Genomic DNA, 12,844 nt, shown 5'->3' with positions numbered 1-12,844 from the left:
ATAGTTTGCCAGTAGCCGCCATCTGTCCACAGGATTCTCCGAGAAAGAAGACTGGAGTGAGTTGTCATGCCCTCCTCCAGGGGATCTTCCCAACCCAGGATTTGAACCTGCATCTCTTAATTCTCCTCCATTAGTAGACAAGATCATTATCACTAGCACCATCTGGGAAGCCCCTTTATGAACAATAGAACATAATAAAATTGAATGAAAATCTACAATTAACTGATCAAAAGACACAAAAGAGTAAAAATTTAACAGTATTACATGGATCACTAATTTAAGATCAAATTGCCAAAGATTTGGAAATGAAACAATATAACATAAGAACATTTACAATGTAAGGAAGAAGAAGTATCTAAATTATAATTTTATCTTAAATGTAGATAGAAGAATTCAAATATGCTTAGAATATAAGCAAATGGTAAAAAGTTAAGATCAGGTGATGCAAGTTATAGGAAAAGGTTTAATGAGAAGGCCAAAAGGAATAATAAGGAGTAACAGATGAGAAACTCTTAATAGGAGTAAATATGTATAAAAAATTATCACCACTAAGGATGCTGAAGAACTCTCACTTTCCTTTCTTGCTTACAGCAAGAGTGGACACATTAAGAATATTAAAGTAATTAAATTATTACAGTAAGAAAAATAAGAATAAAAAGCAATGGGTGGTATATACTGTGCAGCATGATGACTATAGTTCATAATACTTTTTTTAGCATAATTTAAAGTTGGAGAAGACTCTTCAGAGTCCCTTGGACTGCAAGGAGATCCAACCAGTCCATTCTAAAGGAGATCAGTCCTGGGTGTTCTTTGGAAGGAATAATGCTAAAGCTCTGATGCTCAGAGGGATTGGGGGCAGGAGGAGAAGGGGACAACAGAGGATGAGATGGCTGGATGGCATTACTGACTCGATGGACGTGAGTTTGAGTGAATTCCGGGAGATGGTGATGGACAGGGAGGCCTGGTGTGCTCTGAATCATGGGGTCGCAAAGAGTTGGACACGACTAAGTGACTGAACTGAACTGAACTGAAAGTTGCTAAGAGACAGTATATCCTAAAAACTCTCATCACAAGAAATAAATTGTAACTATGTGTGGTGATAGATGTTAACTAGGTTTACTGTGGTGATCATTTAGCAACATAAACAAATATTGAACCATCAAGCTGTGTACCTGTAACTCATATACTGTCATGTGTCAATTATACCTAAATTCTTTTGGAAAAGAAATGAAGAGAATGTTGGTATATAAGATCAACAACATTTATCAATTTGTGTAAAATCCCCACAAATACATCTATGCATATATAAAAGAACTAAATCATGAATTTAAGTTTCTTGTTAAAAAATAATTCTTTCTATCAAAAAATGCAATTTTAAAAAGGAATAACAATACTCTGATACCACTATATAAAACAAAATAGTTACAGAGATTTTTTTTAAATAGAGTAACACTGCATGGCTAACAAATCCGTAGATATATTTAGCCTCACAGATAAGATAGTTGAAAGTAAGCCTCACTAGCATACATCTTTTCACTTATGTAGCTAAGTATTTTTTTTTCCTTATATGAACACAAGAGTGAGAGAAGATACTGTAATGTGTGTTTCCTACACAGCTATTGAAAGTGTGTATTTGCAAACAGTCATTAGTTTAGATCTTTCTCCTCCATATGGAGGCACAGTCTAATATGTCCCTTCTTACAATAAAATGAAATGCCCTCACCTCACTGATCGACCCTCTACAGTTAATGCCCTATTTGTCTACTCCTGTTAATTAGAAGAAACTTAGACTCATGCCCCACTTTTACTGGATGCAGTTTATACCTCCCATTCGTTCTTTTGTGGGCTTCCACTAGCATGATTTAATTGTCAACATTACCACTCACGTTTTCAGGTGCACTCTTCCTTTCCAGCATCATAAATATATACATTTTTATTTATGTACCTATTTTATTTAGGAAACCCAGCAAACAACTGCAGTGACCTCTGCAGGCTATGCTAGATTGTGACCTCTGTGACCTCTGGTACATTCCTGGCTTCCATCCTCTCTGATCCTCTCCTGCAGTGTCTGTGGAGCTGTCAAACTCACCTGTTTGGGAACTCTGTGCAGGAGGTTTCCCTGTGAAAGTCAAAATTTCCCCCTAAGTAGCTGGCAATGCAGATCAAAGCTCTGTCTCCCCACAAGACAGCAAGAAGAGATCAAGCATTGGCCTCTCAGCCAGATGTAGGATTGCAAAAGCAACAACTACATCCTGTCCAACCAAAGAGGCACAGGCTGAGGGACTGCAGCAGACGGGTTATTTACATCTTTGTATATTGGCTCATTAGACATGTTTTTTTCTTGTTACATCAGCCTCTAAGTATGTGATGTTCCCTGGTGACACTGGTCTGGACAAAATTGATTCTTTCTTCTGATTCTCTGTTCCTAAGAGACTCCAATATAAGATAAGTAAATTCAGTTTTGTCATTCCTTCTCTGTTAACTCTTCTGCTTCCAAAGCTCTAAGGTTTCTGACACCTTATCACATCCCTGAGTTAAAATTGTCTCAAAAACATAATATTGACCATTGGTCTTGAATATGTCCTTTGGATCTTCAATGCCTTGATTTGTGGTGGACACACAATCCCAGAAATGTCTGACTATTGCCCTCTTCAAAACAAGGGATAACTTTGCTTCTTTAATATAAAGCTAACTTGGGTATTATGACTTGGTTTCATGAAAGTTTTGCAAAGCCAAAAAATTTCCTACTTACATCAGAAATTAAAGAAGTCTACTGCCATTGCAGGAAAAGTAAGAGATGCGGGTAGTATCCCCAGGTCAGGAGGACCCCGTGGAGGAGGGTATGGCAACCCACTCCAGTATTTTTGCCTGGAGAATCCCATGGAGAGAGGAGTCTGGAGGGCTACTGTCCATAGAGTCACAAACAGTTGGATACAACTGAAGTGACTTAGCATGCATGCACCACTAGCTTAGCATATTATAAAGACTGTCTACTTTAAATTTTACTATAATATATTCTATGAAATAGTACTTTTATGAACTCCTTTCTCCATTACAGAAATGTAATTTACAGGATAGCACCCAGTTCTGTAATAGTCAACACTGTTAAGGTGAGAATATTTATTCCAGAGTAGCATTTATCTAAATTCACTATTCCTAAAAATTGCCAGGGATTGTAGTTTAAGTTCAAATTATTTTTCAACAGATCTGATCAGGGGCCTACAGACCCTTCATTTCTAACAAGATGCTAAGTGTTGCTGCTTCAGGTCCTCATCTGTGAATCACAGTTTGTGTAGCAAAGAAGTGGTTCTGTGTTAGATTCAGTTATAGCTAGATTTAGGTATTCAACAAAAATCTTCTCTGTATGTAATCTTGTAAACAATTCAGGGTGTCTTTTCTTTGTTTGTTTTCTTTTATTTTCTGGCCACATGGCATGTGAGACCTTAGTTCCCCAACCAGGGATAGAACCCAGTGTCCCCTGCATTTCAAGCACAGATCTTTAACCACTGGACCACCAGGGAAGAGCCTTCCATGTATGCAATATTGAAAGATAAGATTTTCATTTAATTTCATAGGTAGTGATAAATTTTGTATTGATTTACATAAGTATTATTAAGTGACACAAAATAATTTCTGTTAGAAAAAGACTTTGCAGTTCAATGCACGATGCTGGATGCTTGGGGCTGGTGCACTGGGACGACCCAGAGGGATGGTATGGGGAGGGAGGAGGGAGGAGGGTTCAGGATGGGGAACACATGAGAAATAAAGGAATAAAAAATTTAAAAATTAAAAAAAATTAATAAAAAAAAAAACTGAGTAGGGATTTAGGGCTCAGGCAGTCAGCCGAATTTCCACCCAGGGGGGGCCAGTTCCTTCCCCAAGAGTCCTGGCCATGGGGAAAGGGCCACGAAAGAGAATTATTTTATTAAAGAAAAGAAAAAAAGAAAAAAAAAAAAAAAAAGAAAAAGACTTTGCAGTAACCAGAATAAGATCCTCCAAAAGAGATCCACATGCTAAAAACTTTGGAGTATCCTACCTTACATATCTGGCTTAATTACAATTGCTGATGAAATACAGTTGATCTTGATGTAGGAATATTAGCACAGATATGCAGATTGGACTAATATAATCACAATAGATTTTCTAAATGTGATTGAGAAAGGAAGAAGAATTGGAGTCAGACATTTAAAATTGTAGGCATGTGGATTTGAAGACAGAGGAAGGACCATGAGTTAAGTGATGCCGGTGACCATTAGAAGTAAAATATTAACAGGACATTGAGTTTATTCTCTCTGGAGCATCCAGAAGTATCACAGAGTTGCAGACATCTTCATTTTTGCTCAATGAGGCTTCAGGATTTTTGTCTCAAAGAACTTTATGATAGGTACTTCTTTTAACCTGCTAGTGTTGTAATTTGTTAAAGAAGCAATAGGAGTCTAACATAGATATTTGTCCAATCATATGCTAACATTCCTGCTAACATATTATATCTCAGATGGTAAAGAATCCACCTGCAAAACAGGAGACCTGGGCTCCATTCCTAGTTGGGGCTAATCCCGTGAAGAAGGGAATGACAACCCACTCCTGTGTACTTTCCTGGCAAATTCTAAGGAAAGATCGTGCATGGAGTTCCAAAGGCCGGACATGACTGAGAGATTCACACACATTAATTTTAACACATGCTATTCCTAGCAGCTGAGTTTAAGTTTTTGATTCTAACACTGAGCTTCCTTATAAAGTCATTATATGTTAAACTCATATCTTAAACAGGAGAAAATTTCAGTCACTCTGGAGAGATTTTGCCCCCTTAGCTGGTACAGAGAATTTCGCTTTGTCTAAATGTAAATATGGTTCTGACTATGAGAGATTTAGAATTTAAGATAGGAAAAGTAAATAATTATCACAATTAACGGCACACATTCTACTTTAAATCTTCGTCTTCTGCATTAAAATGTTGCTCTGGAAAAAAAAAATCTTTGTTTTAATATTTCTATATTTTTTCTAAATCATGTTTATTCCAGCATCCATTTTTTTTTTTTTTTTTACTTCTAACCTTCCAACTGTCTCTCATGTTTTCTTTCAGCACAGTGGGTGGGGTTACAATTGAAATGGTGCATGCACATCTATGTGCATGTGTGTGCTTATTTCAGAGAGGTATATACAGACATATATACACATATACATATTCCTAAACTTGAACAATGTTTGTTGATTCAGCAAAGTGTTTCTATGCTGCTGCTAAGTCGCGTCAGTCATGTCCAACTCTGTGCGACCCCATAGATGGCAGCCCACCAGGCTTCCCTGTCCCTGGGATTCTCCAAGCAAGAACACTGGAGTGGGTTGCCATTTCCTTCTCCAATGTATGAAAGTGAAAAGTGAAAGTGAAGTCGCTCAGTCGTGTCCAACTCTAGCGACCCCATGGACTACAGCCTACCAGGCTCCTCCATCCATGGGATTTTCCAGGCAAAAGTACTGGAGTGGGGTGCCATTGCCTTCTATACATTTCTTTAATTCCTCACAACATCCAAGTGAAGTTAGGATTGATCATCTCACATTTCCTTCTGAAAGATAAAATTAAGGCTCAGGGCATTTCCATTATTAATAATAACTTTACAAAGAAATTAGAACTTATTGTGGACCTTTTAAAATTATATGCAAATGGAACCATGTAATATACTTCTGGCTTTTGAAATTTATTTATTTATTCTTATTTTTTAATTTATTTTAATTGGAGGCTAATTACTTTACAATATTGTATTGGTTTTGCCACACATCAACATGAATCCACCATGGGTGTACACGTGTTCCCAATCCTTAACCCCCCTCCCACCTCCCTCCCTCTGGGCCATCCCAGTGCACCAGCCCCAAGCACCCTGTATCCTGCATCAAACCTGGACTGGTGATTCATTTCTTATATGATATTATACATGTTCCAATGCCATTCTCCCAAATGATCCCACCCTCGCCCTCTCCCACAGAGTCCAAAAGACTGTTCTATACATCTGTGTCTCTTCTGCTGTCTCGCATACAGGGTTATCATTACCATCTTTCTAAATTCCATATATATGAGTTAGTATACTGTATTTGTGTTTTTCTTTCTGGCTTACTTCACTCTGTATAATTAGAAAATTGCATATTTTAAAAATGTATAGTTTATTATATGTAATTACACTCTAATGAATTAGTTAAGAAGCAAAATTTTCTGACTCTGCATTATTATGGGTAGTATGTCAAGCACAGGTAGTTGAATCACACTAAAGTTGGTGAGAGAGAGCTCCTCTAACTGGAAAGACAGCAAAGTGATATATATATAGATTTAGGAACAGTGAAATTTAAATATAGCAATTAACATTTGAGAAATCCAGTTTTTTTTTACATATAACTTATAAAGTAAAAATTGTTGTTCAGTCACTAAGTGATGTTCAACCCTTTGTGACCCCACAGACTGCAGCACACCAGGCTTCCCTGTCCTTTGCCATCTCCCAGATCTTGCTCAAATTCATGTCCAATGAGTCAGTGATGAAATCTAACCATCTCATCCTCTGCCACCTCCTTCTCCTTTTACCCTTAATCTTTCCCAGCATCAGGGTCTTTTCCAATGAGTTGACTCTTCGCATCAGGTGGCCAAAGTATTAGCACTTCAGCCTCAGCATCAGTCCTTCCACTGAATATTCAGGGTTGATTTCCTGTAGGACTAATTGGTTTGATATCCTTTCAGACCAAGGGACTCTCAAGAGTCTTCTCCAGCACCACAGTTGGATAGCATCAATTCTTTGGTGCTCAGCCTTCTTTATGGTCCAACTCATCCAGTCACTGTACATGATAAACTAAAGACTAACCTACTTACATGGGGCTCCCCTTGTAGCTCAATCAGTAAAGAATCTGCCTGCAGTGCAGGAGACCCAGGTTCAACCCCTGGGTTGGGAAGATCCCCTGCAGAAGGAAATGGTGGCCCACTTGCTTGGGAAGTCTCATGAACAGAGGAGCCTGGTGAGCTGCAATCCATGGGGTCGCAAAGAGTTAGACACGACTGAGCGACTAACACTTACTTACTTAACCTATTTATGTAAAAGGAAGAAATTGACATAAAGTTGTTCAAGACAGAAGACCACTACAACTACACACACCATTGTGCAGGAGCCTTTAAAACACAAAACAGAGTCTGACAGTTTACAGTAGACCCATGAGGAAACAATCATAACTCAGATCAACTGCCCATCATAGAAACTCATTAGGTAAAAAATAGATTATACTAAATCATTGCTTTTAGAATGACTTAGTATGTAGCAACAGCTAACTGATACAATAATCCAAGTGAAAAGAACTGAGGGGAATTATAATGATAATATAATAATGTAAAATAATATATAACATATAATAATATGTTGCTTTTTTTCTAGGCAATTGTTGTGTTGCTATTTTCTACACAATAGCATTCATGATTTATCTATTATTCAAGTTTATCACATACAATTTTATCAAAATGGGATTCCATTTAGATTTCCTTGTAGGTAAACAGGAAAAGCTAAACCTATTTGTGAGAAATTTGTACCTTAATCACAGGAAAGTGAAAAAGCAAAAGTCGCTCAGTCATATCTGAATCTTTGTGACCCCCATGGACTATACAGTCCATGGAATTCTCCAGGCCAGAATGCTGGAGTGAGTAGCCTTTCCCTTCTCCTGGAGATCTTCCCAAGCCAGGGATTGAACCCAGGTCTCCCGCATTGCAGGCAGATTATTTACCAGCTGAGCCACCAGGAAAGCCCAAGAACACTGGAGTAGGTAGCCTATCCCTTCTCCAGTGGATCTTCCTGACCCAGGAATCAAACAAGGGTCTCTTGCATTGCAGGTGTATTCTTTACCAACTGAGCTAATCAGGGAAGGCCGTTTATCACAGGACTAGATAGGAATTTAAGATCTAGTGAGCCATAATTTGGAGATATATCTATATCTATCTATCTATACATATATATATACCATGTATACCATTTAAATATGATATTCATGTTGCTCATTCACTACTCTTTCATTGATTATAGCAGAAATTGAAGTGGGGACTATTTTGTCTAGAGCAATGGAAGGAGTCATTTATTTGTAGGCAACAATGGAAGTCTTCAAGTGGAAAGATACAATTACGCCAAAAAATTCTTCACCCCAATGATAAACCCCTTTACAGAGAGATACTAAATCACGTACATCAATAAGTAAATAGACACCATTAAAAAATTGCTTGCAAATATATAGTCTGACACAAATTTTTGCTGCATAATACTTAAGGTCTTCTCTGACTCTAGGTCTTATTATGTCAAAGTCTTTTTTGAAGTTTCTGTTTCACGTAGATGTCAATTAGAGACATGCATTTGATGCTCAGCTTTACCAGTAACTCCTATAGAGAATGTAGACACTAGGCTAAATAGAGAATAATACACTGTGAGGGAGTAAAATCAGATGACTGTTTATGAAATACACTATCTGTTAACATCCACATTTTCTGAAAGAGCAATTATGGTAGTGACACTCCAAGATATGAAGAACTAAAATGTGATAAACTGTAGTTTCATGTTTTACTCTCCTATGAAATTACATAATTGATTTGCTTACCTAGTGTTTTTCCATAGAAGTAACACAATTCTTGATTATTCTTTTAGCAAAAAGAAAGAACAATTACTCAGTACGAATTATATCATTTCAGAAGAATTTATTCTTAAGAAATGCGTGAAGCCTCATGAGATAAATGGGAATTTACATATGTTTCACACATGGTTTTGAATCCATTTGAGAGAGTAGAAAAATAATGAGAAAAAACTTAGAGAACAGCAAAGTTAATCAATGATGTTTTAAAAATTGTACAGAGAAGTTGAAATCAAAGAAATGGAAATATTAGGCTATAAATTGAAGAAGCAATTGCTATTATCACAATCTGATCAAAGAATCACATATCTGGCTATGAGGCTTTGAGCCTTGCTATCATGGGCAGTTCTTCAGCCCAAGGGCAAATGGCCCTTTTATAAACGTTTCCACCACAAATAATCTTTTCAGAGCCCTTTTTATGTATTTATTTCTCAGACTGTAGATGAAAGGGTTCAGCAAGGATGTGACCACAGTGTATATCACCGAGGCGATTGTACTTGAATGTGAGCTGTGGATAGCACCAGAGCTAAGGTAAATTCCTAAGACTTTCAATATTGTTCCATTGATCTATATTTCTGTCTTTGTTCCAGTACCATACTGTCTTGATGACTGTGGCTTTGTAGTAGAGTCTGAAGTCAGGCAGAAAATAAAAAGCTCAGAGAAAAATCCACACACCTATGGACACCTTATCTTTGACAAAGGAGGCAAGAATATAAAATGGAGAAAATTTTAAATTGTTCCACCCACCTAACAATTGGTGCTGGGAAAACTGGTCAACTACTTGTAAAAGAATGAAACTAGAACACTTTCTAACACCACACACAAAAATGAACTCAAAATGGATTAAAGATCTAAATGTAAGACCAGAAACTATAAAACTCTTAGAGGAGAACATAGGCAAAACACTCTCCGACATACATCACAGCAGGATCCTCTATGACCCACCTCCAACAATATTGGAAATAAAAGCAAAAATAAACAAATGGGACCTAATTAAACTTAAAAGTTTCTGCACAACAAAGAAAACTATAAGCAAGGTGAAAAGACAACCTTCAGAATGGGAGAAAATAATAGTAAATGAAGCAACTGACAAACAACTAATCTCAAAAATATACAAGCAGCTCAATTCTAGAAAAATAAACGACCCAATCAAAAAATGGGCCAAAGAACTAAACAGACATTACTCCAAAGAAGACATACAGATGGCTAACAAACACATGAAAAGATGCTCAACATCACTCATTATCAGAGAAATACAAATCAAAACCACAATGAGGTACCATTTCACACCAGTCAGAAAGGCTGCTATCCAAAAGCCTACAAGCAATAAACTTCTGGAGAGGGTGTGGATAAAAGGGAACCCTCTTACACTGTTGGTGGCAATGCAAACTAGTACAGCCACTATGGAGAACAGTGTGGAGATTCCTTAAAAAACTGGAAATAGAACTGCCTTATGACCCAGCAATCCCACTGCTGGGCATACACACTGAGGAAACCAGAACTGAAAGAGACACATGTACTCCAGTGTTCATTGCAGGACTGTTTATAATAGCGAGGACACGGAAGCAACCTAGATGTCCATCAGCAGATGAGTGGATAAGAAAGCTGTGGTACATATACACAATGGAGTATTACTCAGCCATTAAAAAGAATACATTTGAATCAGTTCTAATGAGGTGGATGAAACTGGAGCCTATTATACAGAGTCAAGTAAGCCAGAAAGAAAAACACCAATACAGTATACTAACACATAAATATGGAATTTAGAAAGATGGTAATGATAACCCTGTATGCAAAACAGCAAAAGAGACACAGATGTATAGAATAGTCTTTTGGACTTTGTGGGAGAGGGCGAGGGTGGGATGATTTGGGGGAATGGCATGGAAACATGTATGATATCATATAAGAAATGAATCGCCAGTCCAGGTTCAATATAGAATCCTTGGGGCTGGTGCACTGGGATGACATGGAGGGATGGTACAGGGAGGGATGTGGGAGGGGGGCTCAGGATGGGGAACACATGTACACCCGTGGCAGATTCATGTTGATGTGTGGCAGAACCAATACAATATTGTAAAGTAACTAACCTCCAAATAAAATAAATAAATTTAAAATTAAAAAATAAATAAATTAAAAAAGGAAAAAAAAATTCCTAAGGCTGTAAAATAAAATAGGGAGACAACCAAAAGGTGGGACACACAGGTAGAAAATGCTTCATATTTCCCTTGAGCCGATGAGATCTTACATGTGCAAGAAACTATTTTAGAGTAAGAGTAAAGGATACCAGCAAAAGGACCAACACCCATCAGGACAGCTGCTAAATACATCACTATGTTATTAAGAAAGTTGTCAGAACTAGCAAGTTGTACCACTTGATTGAGTTCACAGAAAAAGTGGGGGGTTTGCATTTCTGAAAAGAAGGACAATCACAGCATTATTAAGCTATGTAGCAAGGATTGCAAGGCAATCAGCACCCAGGATATCAAAACCAGCAATACAGAGGCAGGGGCTCATGATAACTGTGTAATGCAAAGGATGGCAGATGGCCACATACCAATCATAGGCCATCACTGTCAGGAGAATGTTATCTAATTCTGCAAAGAGAATGTAAAAATACATCTGGGTGATGCAGGTTTCATCGGTGATAGCTTTGCTCTATGTCTGGATGTTCCACAGTATCTTTGGGATGGTGGTGGAGGTGAAGCAGATGTCTACAAAGGACAGGTTGGAGAGGAAGAAGTACATGGGGGTGTGGAGGTGGGAGTATGGGCTGACGACCAGGATTATGAGCAGGTTTCCAAACACAGTGATCAGGTACATGGTGAGTAAAAGTCCAAATATGAAGGGCTGTAGTTCTGGTTCCCTTGAAAGTTCCAAAAGAAGAAATCCTGAAATCTGCTTATTGTTACTTGGTTCCATGGGGTGGAGCTGACTACCAGGAAAAATGAAAATAATGACAATTTTCACTCATACTGGTATAATAGCTTAAATACTGCAATTCCTATTTAGCCCTCAAGAAGTTGATGTTAATATTTTATTTACAGCTAAGTTCTATTTTAGCATATGTGTGTATGTTTAGCCACTTCAGTTGTGTCCGACTCTGTGTGACCCCAAGGACCATAGCACACCAGCCTCCACTGTCTATGGGATTTCCCAAGAAAGAATTCTGGTGTGTGTTTCCATACCTTCTTCCAGAGTTTCTTTCCAACCCAGGGATTGATCCCATGTCTCTTGAATGGCTACTGCCATTGCAGGTGGATTCTAAACCACTGAGTCACTGTGGAATCCCCTTGAAGGTATACTTCATTTCATTTCTGACTAGGAATTTTTGTCTCCTTCTCATCACATCTGTTAAGAGTTCAGAGGGATGGTATGGGGAGGGAGGAGGGAGGAGGGTTCAGGATGGGGAACATATGTATACCTGTGGCGGATTCATTTTGATATTTGGCAAAACTAATACAATTATGTAAAGTTTAAAAATAAAATAAAATTAAAAAAAATTAAATTAAATTAAAAAATATTGATGGATGAATGGATAAGGAAAATGTAATATGTAAATATGTATATATGTTATGCTATGCTAAGTTGCTTCAGTCATGTTTGACTCTTTGAGATTCTGAGGACTGTAGCCTGCCAGGCTCTTCTGTCCATGAGATTCTCCAGACAAGAATACTTGAGTGGGTTGCCATAACTTTCTCCAGGGGATCTTCTAGACACAGGGATCAAGCCCATGGCTCCTGCAGCTCCTGAATTGCAGGCAGATTCTTTCCCACTGAGCCACTGAACTGTGGTGTTGGAGAAGACTCTTGAGACCCTTGGACTTCAGGGAGATCCAACCAGTCCATCTTAAAGGAAATCAGTCCTGAATATTCATTTGAAGGACTGATGCTGTAGCTGAAACTCCAGTACTTTGGTTACCTGATGCGAAGAACTGACTCATTAGGAAAGGCCCTGATGCTTGGAAAGATTAAAGGTGGGAGGAGAAGGGGACAACAGAGGATGAGATAGTTGGATGGCATCACCAACTCAATGGGCATGAATTTGAGCAAGCTGGTGATGGAGAGGGAAGCCTGGCATGCTGCAGTCCATGGGGTTGCAAAAAGTCAGACAAGACTGTGTGACTGAACTGAACTAAACTGAACTGAAAGTTAAAGAAAGACCCATGAGAAGCAGCATGTGTTTCCTGGGGTTATTTTGACTTGAATAAAATACC

At 38.1% G+C, this 12,844-nt stretch overlaps 1 pseudogene; it reads right to left on the bottom strand.

Annotated features, from left to right (window-relative positions):
- Nucleotides 1-8,967: 8,967 nt before the first annotated feature.
- Nucleotides 8,968-11,550, bottom strand: LOC147368332 (olfactory receptor-like protein OLF4; annotated as a pseudogene).
- Nucleotides 11,551-12,844: the final 1,294 nt, after the last annotated feature.

This window comes from Bos grunniens, chromosome 7 (assembly GCF_055505025.1).
Source record: "Bos grunniens cultivar Pamir isolate PY7600 chromosome 7, Bosgru_T2T1.0, whole genome shotgun sequence".
Lineage (NCBI taxonomy): Eukaryota > Metazoa > Chordata > Mammalia > Artiodactyla > Bovidae > Bos > Bos grunniens.
Note: the sequence above shows the minus strand (reverse complement) of the source record. Positions and strands in the feature narration are given on the sequence as shown.